Source organism: Vulpes lagopus, chromosome 11 (genome assembly GCF_018345385.1).
Source record: "Vulpes lagopus strain Blue_001 chromosome 11, ASM1834538v1, whole genome shotgun sequence".
NCBI classification, from domain to species: Eukaryota; Metazoa; Chordata; class Mammalia; order Carnivora; family Canidae; genus Vulpes; species Vulpes lagopus.
The window spans coordinates 46,337,555-46,351,869 of NC_054834.1; the positions used below are offsets into that span (position 1 = coordinate 46,337,555).

Genomic DNA, 14,315 nt, shown 5'->3' on the forward strand with positions numbered 1-14,315 from the left:
GGACCAAACTGCATTTGAGAACTTTTCAATTTCCTCCATCTTTAGGGATTCTTAATCTCCTCACCTATAAAATGAGATTTGAATAGTTTCCTCCCATGTCAGAAATATAGCATTTCTTTACATCTATTCATGTGGAAAGAAGAATCAGCTTGGTTACATGAAGCATTTATTCATTCATTCAATAATTTTTACCCCTTCTCTTGTACTTGGCATCATGTATAAAGCAATGAACAAAAGAAAAAATAGCCTCCATTCCCACAAAGCTTATATTACAGTCAGAAAAATTTTAAAAATGAAGAAACAGCAATAAATGTTCAATTACAAAGTGGAATATGTGCTATGAATACAAGGGTCAAGACACTCAAAGAGTGGATACAATGAGTAGGTGGGAGGCAGCAAAGGCCTCCCCACTTGTACAATATTGCCTGGGCCAAGGGATTTATCTTCTTACAGTCAGGCAGCCCAAAAATAATTTTATTAATTGAAACTTGGCTTTCATTTGCAATTTGAGATAATGCATGATATCTGTCATTAAGGTCCAGTATTCTCACACTCAGACAAAAGTTTGGAATTGTGATGGATGGGGGAAAAAAGGAGAGACTTTTTTTTACATGACATAAGTAATACACAGGGCACCTGGGCAGCTCAGTCAGTTAAGCATTGACTCTTGATTTTAGCTCAGATCAGGATCTCAAGATCCAGGGATGGAGCTCCATGACCGGCTCGGTGCTCAACTAGGGAGTCTGCTTGAGGATTCGTTCCCTTTCCCTCTGCCCCTCCCCCAGCTTGCACGTGCATGCTGTCTCTTTCTTTAAAATAAATAAAGCTTAAAATAAAAGATATGTAATTCACTATCTCAGAAAACCACAATTTGCACAGACTGCCTCCCACAGTAACTGAGTGTACTTAAATGTTGAATGCCTTTGATAGATCACCATTTTCAGTACATTCATACTTTGAGAGAAAAGTATAAATAAAGGTATTGTTCCATGGAGTAAACTGATTTCCTACAAGACTATCAGGGAAATTGTCTCTGCATTCAAAGTACACAACTGGCTAGGTACATTACTTTCAACTTTCTCATTTTGAAACCCTGCTCCAGGCAATAAATATGTGCAAGCCACAGAATTATTATTAACATATATTTGTTAGACTTGGGAGACTAATTATTTGAGTTGATACAGAAACATCTATGTCCTGAGATTATTCTCAGATGAAGAATAAGAAGGAAATGGGGAAACTAAGAAAGCTGTTGAAAACTAAATTAAGTAGGAAAAACATATTAAAAGAAAGCTTCCATCTTAGCCTTTAGAATTTCTTAAGGAAAAAAAATGGTGTCTATTTCCTAGGTATTTGATTAAAAGTTAAAAACCTGGAGATGAAGCAAATCCAAAATTCACAAAAATACAGTTTATACATTTTTATCAACGTATAATAAATAGATCTTAAAGTCCACTGCAAGAAAAAGCAGACTACTTTTTAGAACGGACACAATTTCACTGATTTCACTATGCCAAATCATCTCAATGGAAGAAATGAATTGTCAACCTTCTCAATATGGAGGAAAATTCTTAAAATTCTCCTACTGGAGATTAGCTACAACATGGACTACATACTACAGACTATTCCAAATCACACACTTGCTTTTTCCCTGTTTCTGAGTCCATGTTATCAAAGTATAATTCTGATTATAATTTCCCTCTCCGTGAATATGATTTTAATGTGAACAAAGTCATTACCCTAACATTATGATTTCTATCTTAACCATACTTTTGTCTGCTAAACATGAAGCAGTTGATTTGAAATTGCACAGTTCTGAATGCCTCACAAAATCAGATGCATTTTAAGATGAGTTAGAAACAGTGTACCATGGGCCTCATCTAGGTAAGGCCACTATGATGTGTTCCCTAAACACTATTTCAATTTTCTTTAGATTGGCTTAAATTTTTTAAATATTTTTTAGAGATTTTATTTATTTATTCATGAGAGACACAGAGAGAGGCAGAGACATAGGCAGAGTGAGAAGCAGGCTCCATGCAGAAGTCCCCGATGCGGGACTCAATTCCAGGACTCCAGGATCACGCCCTGAGCCAAAGGCAGACACTCAATCACTGAGCCACCCACGCATCCCAATTTTTTTTTAGATTTTATTTATTAATTTGAGAGAGGGAGAGAGAGAGAGAATGAGCAGGAGAAGAGCAGAGAGAGAAGCAGACTCTCCTCTAAGCAGGGAGCCTGATGCGGAGCTCCATCCCAGGACCCTGAGATCATGACCTGAACCAAAGACAGATGCTTAACCAACTGAGCCACCCAGGCTCCCCTCATTTGGCTTTATATTTGAAATTTCAAATTTCAACTTTTAAATGTTATCTATTTGTAAAAGTATATCTGAATACTAACAATACTTATTTAAAGGTAGTATCTGTAATACACAAGAAATTGGAAAGCCAGACAAGCCTAAATCAGTTAATGATAATTCCAATTAAAAATGACAATTGAAAGTCACTCAACAAATATTTGAGAGAATGTAATACAATTTAGGTCAATTGGGACTATTAAAAAAAGAGTCCCTCAAAAAATCGTTTTTGAATCATGTTCACTTTCTTTATCTATTTTTATAACCTGGATTCTGTTGGAATCACTACCTGATTAAGCAAAGGTGTTATATATAACGCGAGTGATAGGTAATTATGTTCACAGGGAATTGCAATCTGAAATATCAATAACTGTACATAATAAGAAGCTGTATTAAAATTAGGCTTCACCTAATTGTAAGATCCAATTTTCAGTGGGCCATTTGACTATACTGATTATCCTCAAACTTTCCTGACTTCTGCTTATTATCCTAGTACTAACTAGTTGGAAATTTAACTTTAAAATGCATTAAGAGGATTAGAGCTTGAGAAATGATGTACTTCCATGAAATGTTAACTCTATTTGAATGAAAAATAAATAAATGGATTTGTACCTCTTAATCCCTTCTATCCATTAAGAGGTATAAACTCCAGTTGTAAAATAAGTCACAGTGATGAAAAGTAAACAAAAGTAAAGGAAATACAGTGAATAATACTGTAATAACTTTGTATGGTGACAGATGGTACCTAAACTTATCGTGGTGAACATATCATAATTTATATAATTGTTGAATCACTATGTTGTACAACTGAAACAGTATAATGTACATCAGCTCTATTTCAATTAAAAATTTTTAAAATGACTTTAGCCTCATTTTGTGTTTTATGTTACACACTTCTATATTTCATGCAAGCAAGGGCATTTCATAAATTTCATGCAAAATTTTGTTAAGTAACTTCCTGAAGACAGAAATAAAAAATAAATACAAATGAAAATTGAAAATAACTAATATATTTTAATAAAATATCCATTATAAACTAACACAGCTTCTTTGGCTATAAAAAGAAATAGTACTATTTTACTGAGGATTGATATAAGGTTATAAGAAATAGTGTTTTTCTTTAGGAAACAAAGTATACAGAAGATAGGTGCCATTCATTAATTCAATAAATATTTGTGTACCTCATATGTACTGGGCACTACATGGGCTGCTGGGAATACAGTGACATCATAGGGATTTCTTAAATCATTATGGCATGTAAGTATATAAAGGGTAACCACTTATATATTAATATTTTCGGTAAGCTTATCATGTTCTAACTAAAGATCTCTGACTTATGCCTATAAATCTCAAAATGTTAATATTTTTCAGTGTATAAAATCTTTTAAATTTAAGTCCCACTAATGTTTTTAATGATATTAATATCTCTAATTTAGGATAGCATTAGTCCACATTCTTGATAGCTGTTTTCAATTTAACCACACACAGTATTTAGTTTCTATTTTAAGTAAACTACTCTAGGGGCATTTTCCCCTAATTTATCTTGGTAGTTATTAAGTAATGATTACAATGCTTATCAATAAAACAAAATGCCATGGCATGATCTCAATATTAGCTTCTGCTTTAAATTTTGGAGGCAGATACAAAATAAATCATTTTCTCTGACATCTACAAGTCATTCGGTGAATCTTCTAATGATTAGACTTTAAACAATCATCAAAATTAAAGAAATAGTCTAATCTCTAAAGCTCCATGATTTGGAACCAATAATTTAATTATTTAATTACAGAATGCTCTTGTAGACCCGCAATTAACCCACTAATCCCTAAAAGGCTTCCAAAATGTGTATTCCCCAGAGCTGAAAAGAAAATATTTTATGGTATAGCTTATGACAGTAGAAGGTCCCTACCATCCAATTAATTAACATATTTCCAACTATTAGTGAAAATTTTAAATACAAATTTCAAATTTAACCTTCTCTAAATAAGCCGCATTAGTTACAATGGCATGCTATTTAATTTTTCTTTTCTTTAAAAATTCTGTTCAAATACTTTAAAAAATCCTTACATACTTTGAAATAATCTCCATAAAATAAATCAGTATCTACCCAACAAAGGTATGTATAAATTTAAAGGTAAATTAAAATGTGTTTTCTCTGTAGGATTCACTTTTGAAGGGTAGCAAATTTTACTATCAACATTGTAACTATAATTCAATATTGTTGTTAAATAAAAGATCACTCTTAATTGTTTTTAAGTACAGAAAAAGAATATGTACTTTAACATATTTTATAATCCCCATATAAAAGCACTTTATTCTTGTTCTAATCATTGTGAAAAACAATCTCCCAATATTGGTTGTCATCAAATGTTCTGAGCATCTGAGGATTCAAGAGGAAATGGACTAAAATTGCAGAATTAAAAATTTAATTATACATACATAACTGCAAGACAGGGACCATGCTTGAAAAAAAATTACTCTATATTTCAAACTCCATTTGCCAATTTTCCAATCCAGTTCCCCTTAAAAGGAAGCTAGATAAAGTAAAATTACTCAGGTGAAAATTAGATAATGAAAATAAATATAAATTCAATATTCTTTGAGAAAATAACAGCATTGAATATCAACCAACAAATAAAAAACAACAAACCTAGAAACACCTAAACACGAGCATAGAACTCTAAGTGGAAGCAACTTATTCATGTAGTTGAAAAGCAGTTATTCAAGTCTATAAACATGGAGTCCAATAAACCTCTGTCAAATAGTACAGTCCACCTCTTAGCAAGTATATAACTTTGGGAATGTTACTCATCCCCTTTTTCCTCATTACTTAGCTATAAAATAGAAATAATATCTACTTCACAGAATTGGTGACTGGGCTAATGGAGATAATGTACAAAAAGTGTCTAGCACTTAACCATCATGTAACAATTATTACATGTTCTTCCCTAAGATATTGAATTGGACATATAAGGCAAAGAAATTAATATATTTAATAACAGCATTTTAAATATATATCAGAAAAAATTAAAAATTAAATAAATTGTGTTAGAGCCCAACAACATTATCTTGATCCATATCAGGAGTCAGCAAATAGCTGAGGAGCCAAATCCTGCCCACTGCTTGTTATTTTATAAATGTGAACTAAGATCAATTTTATATTTTTAAATGGCTGGAAACAAACTCAAAGAAGAATATTTCATAGCATGTGAAAATGTTATAAAAAAACAAATCTCAATGTCCATAAAGTTTTATTTGTGCTCACACGTGCTCATCCATCTACATATTGCCTATGGATGCTTTTAAATTATAACAGCAGAGTTGAATAGTTGTAGAAGAGACTTCATGGCCTCCCGGGCTTAAAATAATTGCTATCTGGTGCAGCACTAATTTTAAAAAACTCACTTTTTGGTTACAGAGGATTTATTTTAATTATCTGATAATACACTCTACATTTTTAAACAATCCATTTCCTATGAGATGAGATGATGTTATGAAACTAAGAATAATGCTTACTGATTGGGGGTATAGATGAAACTGGGTTAAGGACAAGATGGGAGAAACAATCTTTACTATATTCTTGCATAGTTATGAATTATTAATATATGTAAATATTACTTATTCAAATATTAAAGAAATATGTTTATTTTTTTTAATTTTTTATTTATCTACGATAGTCACACAGAAAGAGAGAGAGAGAGGCAGAGACACAGGCAGAGGGAGAAGCAGGCTCCATGCACCGGAAGCCCGACGTGGGATTCAATCCCGGGTCTCCAGGATCACACCCTGGGCCAAAGGCAGGCGCCAAACTGCTGCGCCACCCAGGGATCCCAAGAAATATGTTTATTTTTTAAAGATGAGGTGATCAAACACTTTAAGCAAATTATTTCCTCTATCTAAAAAATGTGTATAGTTTAATTTACAAAAGGAAGAAATATAAAAAAGCATTCATAATTTTAAAACCATGATTTAAATGGTTTAACTCATTTACATGATGCAATAATCTGCCTAATTTATCTATTAAGAGAATATAGTCTCTAAAGCGTACTTCCTGTTTAGTTAGAATTTCTTAATTACTTTCTATAAATCAACCCAAATATGCATTACTCTCCCACAAAGCCACGAAATGACATCAAGTAGTTTCCAGACAAGAAAATGGAGAAACCTGATAACATTTATGAATACAAAACTTGAGAAATCACGGATTTGAAGTAAACACATAGCCATTTTTATAGAACTCTGATTTGCCAAACGATAAGATACCAGAGGAAGAAGATGGAGCTATAATATCAATCTAAGATATCTGAAGGCGGTTGGAGGAAACCAAACCCAGGACAATCTCTACAATACTCCCTTCTTACATAATTTCCCTTCTGAGTCCATCAACCTGTTCAAAGAAACAAGAGTTAGAACAAATCACTGGAGAAGGAATATTGAACGTTTCCATGGAACTTAGAGGGTGGGAGGTATTTTTAAGTCCACCGTTTCATTTCTTCAACCATTCAACAAAAATATATAGATATATTGAGGGCCTACTATGGGTACAGTGCCAAGGCTGGCACTAAAGAAGTAGCAATGAAGAGAAAAGATATGGTCCTCCTCATGAGGATAATAAACAAAAGGTCCTCTTTTTTTTTAAGATTTTATTTATTTATTCACAAGAGACACAGAGAGAGAGAGAGAAGCAGACATATAGGCAGAGGGAGAAGCAGGCTCCCTGCGGAGAGCCCCATGTAGGACTCGATCCCAGACCCTGAGCCAAACACAGACACTCAACCACTGAGCCATCCAGGCGTCCCACAAAAGGTCCTCTTAATGGATGACAAGAACTGAGGAACTGCCAGTACATGTTTCTGAAACAAAAGTGAAGGAAGCATATGGAAGGAGGATATAACCTGGCCCAGAGTCCAGCAGTGCTCACTTTGGCAGCACTTACACTAAACCTGGAACAATACAGAGAAGATTTGCATCATCCCTGTGGAGGAATGACAGAGGTCAGAAAAGACTTCACTGAGAAAAATAATGAAGGAATAATGAAGGAAGAGAGATCAGGGGGTAAGAGTCATATAGAGAAAAAGTTACAACATCAAAAGCAGAAAATGCTCAAGACAAAGTGAAAAGCAAAAACACTGTGAGATATTTTACATGAAGTTATAAATAGATAATATAAATATTTAGCAAATATATAGGCAAAACACTAATTTTAAATATAGTTGTGGTGGTCTTGAAAGCTGCTGATTTACAATTCTTCAAGGAAATTCACTAGACTTAAGCTACATGCATAAGAAATTTAGCTCATTATTTAATCTGTAGCTTCCAAACAATTATATTTGATATGTAGATAATAATACCATCTGTCTCTTGGCAATATCTTAGAGAATTAACATTTTAACATACTGCAATTGTGAGGATTCTAAAATCAGAAGACTAAAGTTTAATTTCAGTAAAATGCCTTGTGTACCTCTCATGAGATATTATCAATCAGAAGTCTCTTCCAGTAGAACCACAGAACTATAAATTCTGTCATATTCAATAGCAAAAATTAAAAATCCCATTTACCACCATCTTAATATTCTCAAAGAAAAATCTGTGAAGGTAAAAAAAAATAATGGAAAAGAAAATATGGGGAGACATAGGAGTCCAAAAAATATCAAACTTAATTTAAAAAATTATATATAATCTTTAACGTGTGATTTATCTTTGAAGAATCATCCCATGTTGGAAAAATGGATGCCCACTATAATTTTCTATAACTATCTGGATGGTTTTTACTGAGTGAAGTTTGTAACATTTCATAATTTAAGAATTAGACCCCTTATATATCTAACAGAATGGCCAAAGTAATAAGATTTCAACACCAAAGCTAGGATGGTGGGGAAAACTCAATCCCTCATACATTGCTGATAGGAATGTAAGTGGTACAGCCACTTACGGAAAGTTTAACTACTTCTTAAAAACCTAAGCATGCAACTACTACCTAACCCAGCAATTGCACTCTTACACATTAATGTCAGAAAAATTAAAACTTCATACATGAACCTGCACACAAATGTTCAAAGCAGCTAATCTGTAACAGCTCAAAGCTGGAAAGAACCAGATGTCCTTCAGTGGGTGAATGGTTAAATACACTATGATACATCTATACCTTGGAATACTACTCAGTAATAAAAAGAACTATTCACACATGGAACAACTCAGACGAATCTCTCAAGCAACCTAAATCTCCAAGAAAGGTCACTATAATGAAAAACCTACAGTATCACCATACAAGAGATCACATTGCAAATTTTAAAAATAGGAGAACCTCATGCTCAGTTGAGGATCTCTAAGACTTCTTATAAAGTGAAAAAAGAAATGTACAATACAGACTATATAGTCACTATCATTTGTATAAAAAAGAAGAAATATACACACCTCCATATATTTTGCTTCAAAATTTGTAGAATGTTTCTTGAAGCATATACAAGAAACAAAAGAGCAGCTAAACTGATTGCCTTTGGAAGTGCAAACAGGGTAGAAGCAAAGATAGAAGAGAATTTCTACCCAATTCCTTTTATTCCTGTTTACATAAGTCTTAAAATTTGAAACCATGTAAATGTATTATCTATTTTTAAAAAACTTTTTAAAAATTTTATAGATTTAGCATCTAATAACTCTCTTCCAAGTAACAGAAGTGTTTTAATGTAAACGTGCTTGCAATTAGTAAGGTGAAAAGGGCAATGTGGGAAATTTTAGGTTTAGAAGTTGGAAATAAATTTACTTAATATGTGTCTGGTCTGGAAGAGAATTGCTGGGTGTCAGAATTACTCCAATGGCTCAGACAGTTTCTTTGATATGATTCCATATTCTCACTGAGCAGGCTTTTCATTCTAATTTGTTTTCAGACAGAGTTCACTGGAAAAAGAAAGCCCGGAGCAGCATTAAGGCACATTGGCAGGCTTGGCACTTTCCTGTCTCATTATACATGATCAAATTTGTTTTGTAATACAAATAATGTCTCCTGTGAGACTAAGCAGTGTGATTTTTCTCAGGATGTGAGCAGTTGAGAAAAAACTTTGGAATAATAACTGACTTCACAAAAATAAGAATATTGGGCTTAAAACTACTTTATGAAATGTTTTTCTGGACAAGAAAAGAAAAAAATAATCCTCATTCTTAGCAAAAGATTTATAAAAAAAAAAAATAGATCAATGGACTTCTCAAAAATCATCAGGCTTGGAAAGCCTAATTTGGTTCAAATGTGTTTATATTTTATCCATGCATGTAAAGATACTCACAGAAGTTACAACTCCCTTGAATTATGAAATATTTCCCACAGCCCTGATTTCAAAAAACAGCTATTAAAAAATTGTCCAAGTTTAGACTTTTACTTTCACATGAGGTTTTTGGAAATTAAGAGAAGGCCTTGGAAGGTAAGCAGGATATAATCATACAGTGACTACAAAACTAAAAAGAAAACAAGGAAAGAATAAAACCACTTCTATCCACTTAGCTCCATCTTCCCTACTACCATGAAATGAACCACCTAGGTGGAGAACAGGGAACAGTATCAGCAAAGATACAGAAATGGTAAAGGGAGAGTGAGCAGAGGTTGTGACCTTGGGGAAGCAAGGTCAGGCTAGGGAGATGGCTAGCTGTCTACAATAAGAAAGCATGATGAGTGACCAGAGAAATCTGGAAGTAAGACTGCACTACATTTGGCTTTTTTTATGACTTTATTGTCATATAATTCAGAGTATAAAATGGATATACTTAAGGTATACAATTCAATGTTTTTTAGTATATTAACATAGCTGTACAACCATAACCAAACCTATTTTTAGAACATTTTCAACCTCCCCAATATAGCCTTTATGCATTCACCCATTAGCAGTGGCTCTCCATCCCATTCACTCCCCAGTGCTTGGCAACCACCAAACTGCTTTGTTTTTATAGATTTACCTATTCTGTATATTTCATATGAATGCAATCATATTACATGAGATCTTTTGTGACCAGTTCCTTTCACTTAGCATAATGTTTTCAAGGTTCTTCCATGCTATAGCTTGTATCAGTACTCAATACCTTTTTATTTTTGAATTATATTCCTTTGTATGAAGGTATCACATTGCATTTATCCCTTCATCTATTGATGGGTATATGATTTGTTTCTCTTTGGGAGCTATAATGAATAAAGCTACCATAAACACTCATGTACAAGTATTTACAAGTATTTACATGAACATATGGGTTCCCATTTCTCTATATACCGAGGTAGGGGAACTGCTGGATCATATGGTAAATCTATATTTAACCTTTTGAGAAATGAAATTTCCAGACTGTTTTCCAGAGTGGGTAAACCATTTTACAGGCCCAAGGGAAATATACAAGAATTCTAACTGCTCCACATTCTCACCAACAGTTGTCACTGCCTTTTTCAGCATAACCACCTTAGTAGGTATAAAGTAAGTTCTCAATGTTATTTTGATTTACATTTACCCTGATGGCTAATAATGCTGAGCATCTTTTCTTGGGCTTACTGGCCATTTGTATATCTCCTGTAGAGAAATATCTATTCAGATTCTTTGTACACTTATTAACTGGGTTGTCTTTTGATTATTGAGTTGTAAAAGTTATATATATATTTTTAGATACAAATATATACATTATCTGATATATGATTTCAAATGTTTTCTTCCATTCTGTGAGTTATCTTTTCACTTTATTGATGATGTCCTTTGAAGCACAAAGATTTTTAATTTTGATCAAGTAAATGTATCTATTTTTCCTTGCCACTTATATTCTTGGTATCATACCATTTGCTTTTATTAGAGAAGAACCTATGTATCTTCTGAGAGAAGAATCTTATAAGCTACGTGTTGGCTTCAGGGCATATGGACTTTCTAGGGATAGCAGCCAACAATTTGATATTTATATTATAAACAGATGGACACCTTCCCGTAATTCCGTGTGTTTTCCAAGTCACCTTTGCCCTGTGGCCACAGTTCAGAATACTCATTAGTTTCTGGAAAAGAATGTTGGTTTTTAATTACCAAAGGGTAGTGAGAGTATAGAAGACAAAATCTCTGCATCCAAGTCTAGTGAGTGATTAACTTACTTGTTACAAAATCTGTGTTATTGTCACTACCGGGTTGAAACAGAAGAAAAACAAAGAACTCTAAGCACACAGAGACTTCCTTGAAAAAAGAACAAAATGAGAAAGCAAAAAATATTTTTTTAATTATTGAAGAAAACTGAAATAAAACTCAAATCTGCAGCAACTTATGGCACACTGTGGATGTTAAAAAATTGATAGCAAATAAGATACATTCTAGTAAAGTTATTAAACTTGATAGAATAGTTTTACATACATTCAGTAAATTACAAGGGGGATACGTGAATTAGAGTAATCTGGTATTTCTTAAAGTAAATAATATCTGAAAACAATGATATCTACAGTATTAAACAACGGAAGAATTACATATCCGTGCAATTTGGCCTTTCAATAAAAAGTAAATAAAATAAAGTAAAATAAAATAAAACATATCCCCTCAAGCATGCAACAAGTTAAAGAAATCAAATACTCTAGACTTGGGATCCCTGGGTGGCGCAGCGGTTTGGCGCCTGCCTTTGGCCCAGGGCGCGATCCTGGAGACCCGGGATCAGATCCCACGTCCGGCTCCCGGTGCATGGAGCCTGCTTCTCCCTCTGCCTGTGTCTCTGCCTCTCTCTCTCTCTCTCTCTCTCTCTCTCTCTCTGTGACTATCATAAATAAATAAAAATTTAAAAAAAAATCGTTAAAAAAAAAAATACTCTAGACTTTCCTGGGGACAGGCTAAAAATATTTAATGTAATCTTTGTATTAAAGAGATGAAGCAAAATAGGAGCACCTGGGTGGTGTACCTGGCTTCGCTCACATTGTGATCTCATGGGCATGAGATCAAGCCTCATGTAGGGCTCCACATTCAGCATGGAGTCTAAGATTCTCTCTCCCTCTGCCCCTCCTGACACTCCCCCACTCTCTGTCTCTCTCTCAAATAAATAAATGAATCTTTCAAAAAAGAGAGAGATGAATCACAATAAAAACTCAGGATGGGAGATGCTATGTTAAGTACGACTGATAAGTATAACCCTAAATAAAGAAATAAGCTCAAACAACTATTGAAATTTTCATCGTAGAATGGAATGTGAATATTAGAAAACTTGCTCTCATTAAAGAAAATGTTTTTGAAGAAACAAAAATGAGAGGCGAAGCATGAAGCAGTGCAATGATATTTACTTACTTCCCCATCCTTCATTTGACAGATAACAGATGTCTACACTTGAAACACATCCATACCATGACATCATAACATTTTATAAGACTCTTAAAATCTAGTATCTCCTCCTATAAAAAAATTGCTTCAAGTTCAGCAATACCTTTCATTTAAATTCCTTTGTTTTTAAATCAATTCTGAATTCAGAAAAATCAATTTAACAATTTTCATTTTTAAATGTTTTAAATATAGCATGATTTCATTTTAGTAAAATTGTGTCTCATCCTTTCCCCATCCATCCATCTGTCCATCCATCTTCCCATCTACAGCTACCTTTGTATCTGTATAAAGATGTCTGAAATTATCATACATTAATAATGTTACTTCTTTTTTTAATAATGTCATTTCTGAGTGGTTGAGTGAGTCTGCTTATTTGTATTTCTCAGTATTATTTTGGTATTTTAAATGGGCATGTATAATTTGTACAAAAACAATAAAGCTATCTTTCAAACACTGCTATTAAAAAAAATCATCATTTTGTAAAGTAATAGATTAGAAGTAAACTCCAGTGTGGTAGAACACAGACAAAAGCATTTAAAGGTGGTGCTTCTCAAATTCTAAAATAAAGACAAATCAGCTAGGAATTTTATAAAATGCAGGTTCTACTTCAGTAGGTCTGGTGTAGGTCTGGAGTCGGTCCAGAGTCCACATTTCTAATAAGTCCCCAGGGCCACACATTGAGTAATTGCTTTTAAGGAATTTCACAGGGTTGCTCATTAAAAAAGCAGAACACTGGGCACCTGGGTGGCTCAGTAGGTTAAGTATCTACCTTTGGCTCAGGTCACGATCCCAGGGTCTTGGGATGGAGCCCCACACTGCAGGGAGTCTGCTTCTCCCTCTGCCTGCCTTGTGCTCATTCTCTCTGTCTCTCTGTCTCTGTCTCTGTCTCTGTCTCTCTCTCTCTCTGTCAAGTAAAAAAATAAGCAGAACATTTATAAGCCATGAAAATGAGAATATGAGGAAAATTAGAGAAAATTATAGTAATAAAAAGAATAGTTAAGGCATATACTTTGCCTTCCGTTTCTATACTGAGTCATCTAGGTAAGATCTGTTTCTACAGTTTTTGAAACATTCCTTTAGATTTTATGTTTTGATAAAGCAAAATTTATGTATTTTGTTATTCAATGAAATTTTGAAAGCTCATTTTCTTCCATTTTTGTCTATTGTGATTCCATTTTTTTACAAATGAACTCTAAGTATGGCAAAGCAAACTACTATATGGGAAATTTCATAGGAGAAAAAACAATTATTTTGCACGTAATAAGCCCCCACACTAAAGAGTGAGAACAATTTAAGGAGTAAGACCTATAAAAATTATGTACAATTCTATTATGCGATTTGAAGCATCAAATCACAAACCCCAAATATTCCATCTCTGGTCACTTATAATTTGAACTAAATCTAAGTCACTGGTAAATACACAAAAATCTTACAGCGGTGTTTCTCAACTAGTATCAGTATCTGTTGGGGAGTCTGTTTAAAATGTGCATTAAAGGGCTCTGGAGGTCAGGCTCCAAATCTAGATTTTCATCAAGTAATGCATACTAAAATTTGAAAGCCATTTAATTCTGTTATTTAGATACATTAGTATTTAGGGTTTTTTTAATTTTTTATTTTATTTAAATTCCAGTTAACATACTGTGTAATATTTGTTTCAGGTGTAC

General features: G+C 33.4%; 1 protein-coding gene and 1 non-coding gene across 15 annotated transcripts in view; one reads left to right on the top strand and one right to left on the bottom strand.

Annotated features, from left to right (window-relative positions):
- KCNT2 (potassium sodium-activated channel subfamily T member 2) overlaps positions 1-14,315 on the bottom strand; it is a 409,501-nt gene that overhangs the window by 304,115 nt on the left and 91,071 nt on the right. The gene's annotated exons all lie outside the window — the stretch shown is intronic.
- Positions 7,270-7,377, top strand: LOC121472400. The gene has a single exon (XR_005982882.1). It is a non-coding gene; the product is annotated as a U6 spliceosomal RNA (small nuclear RNA).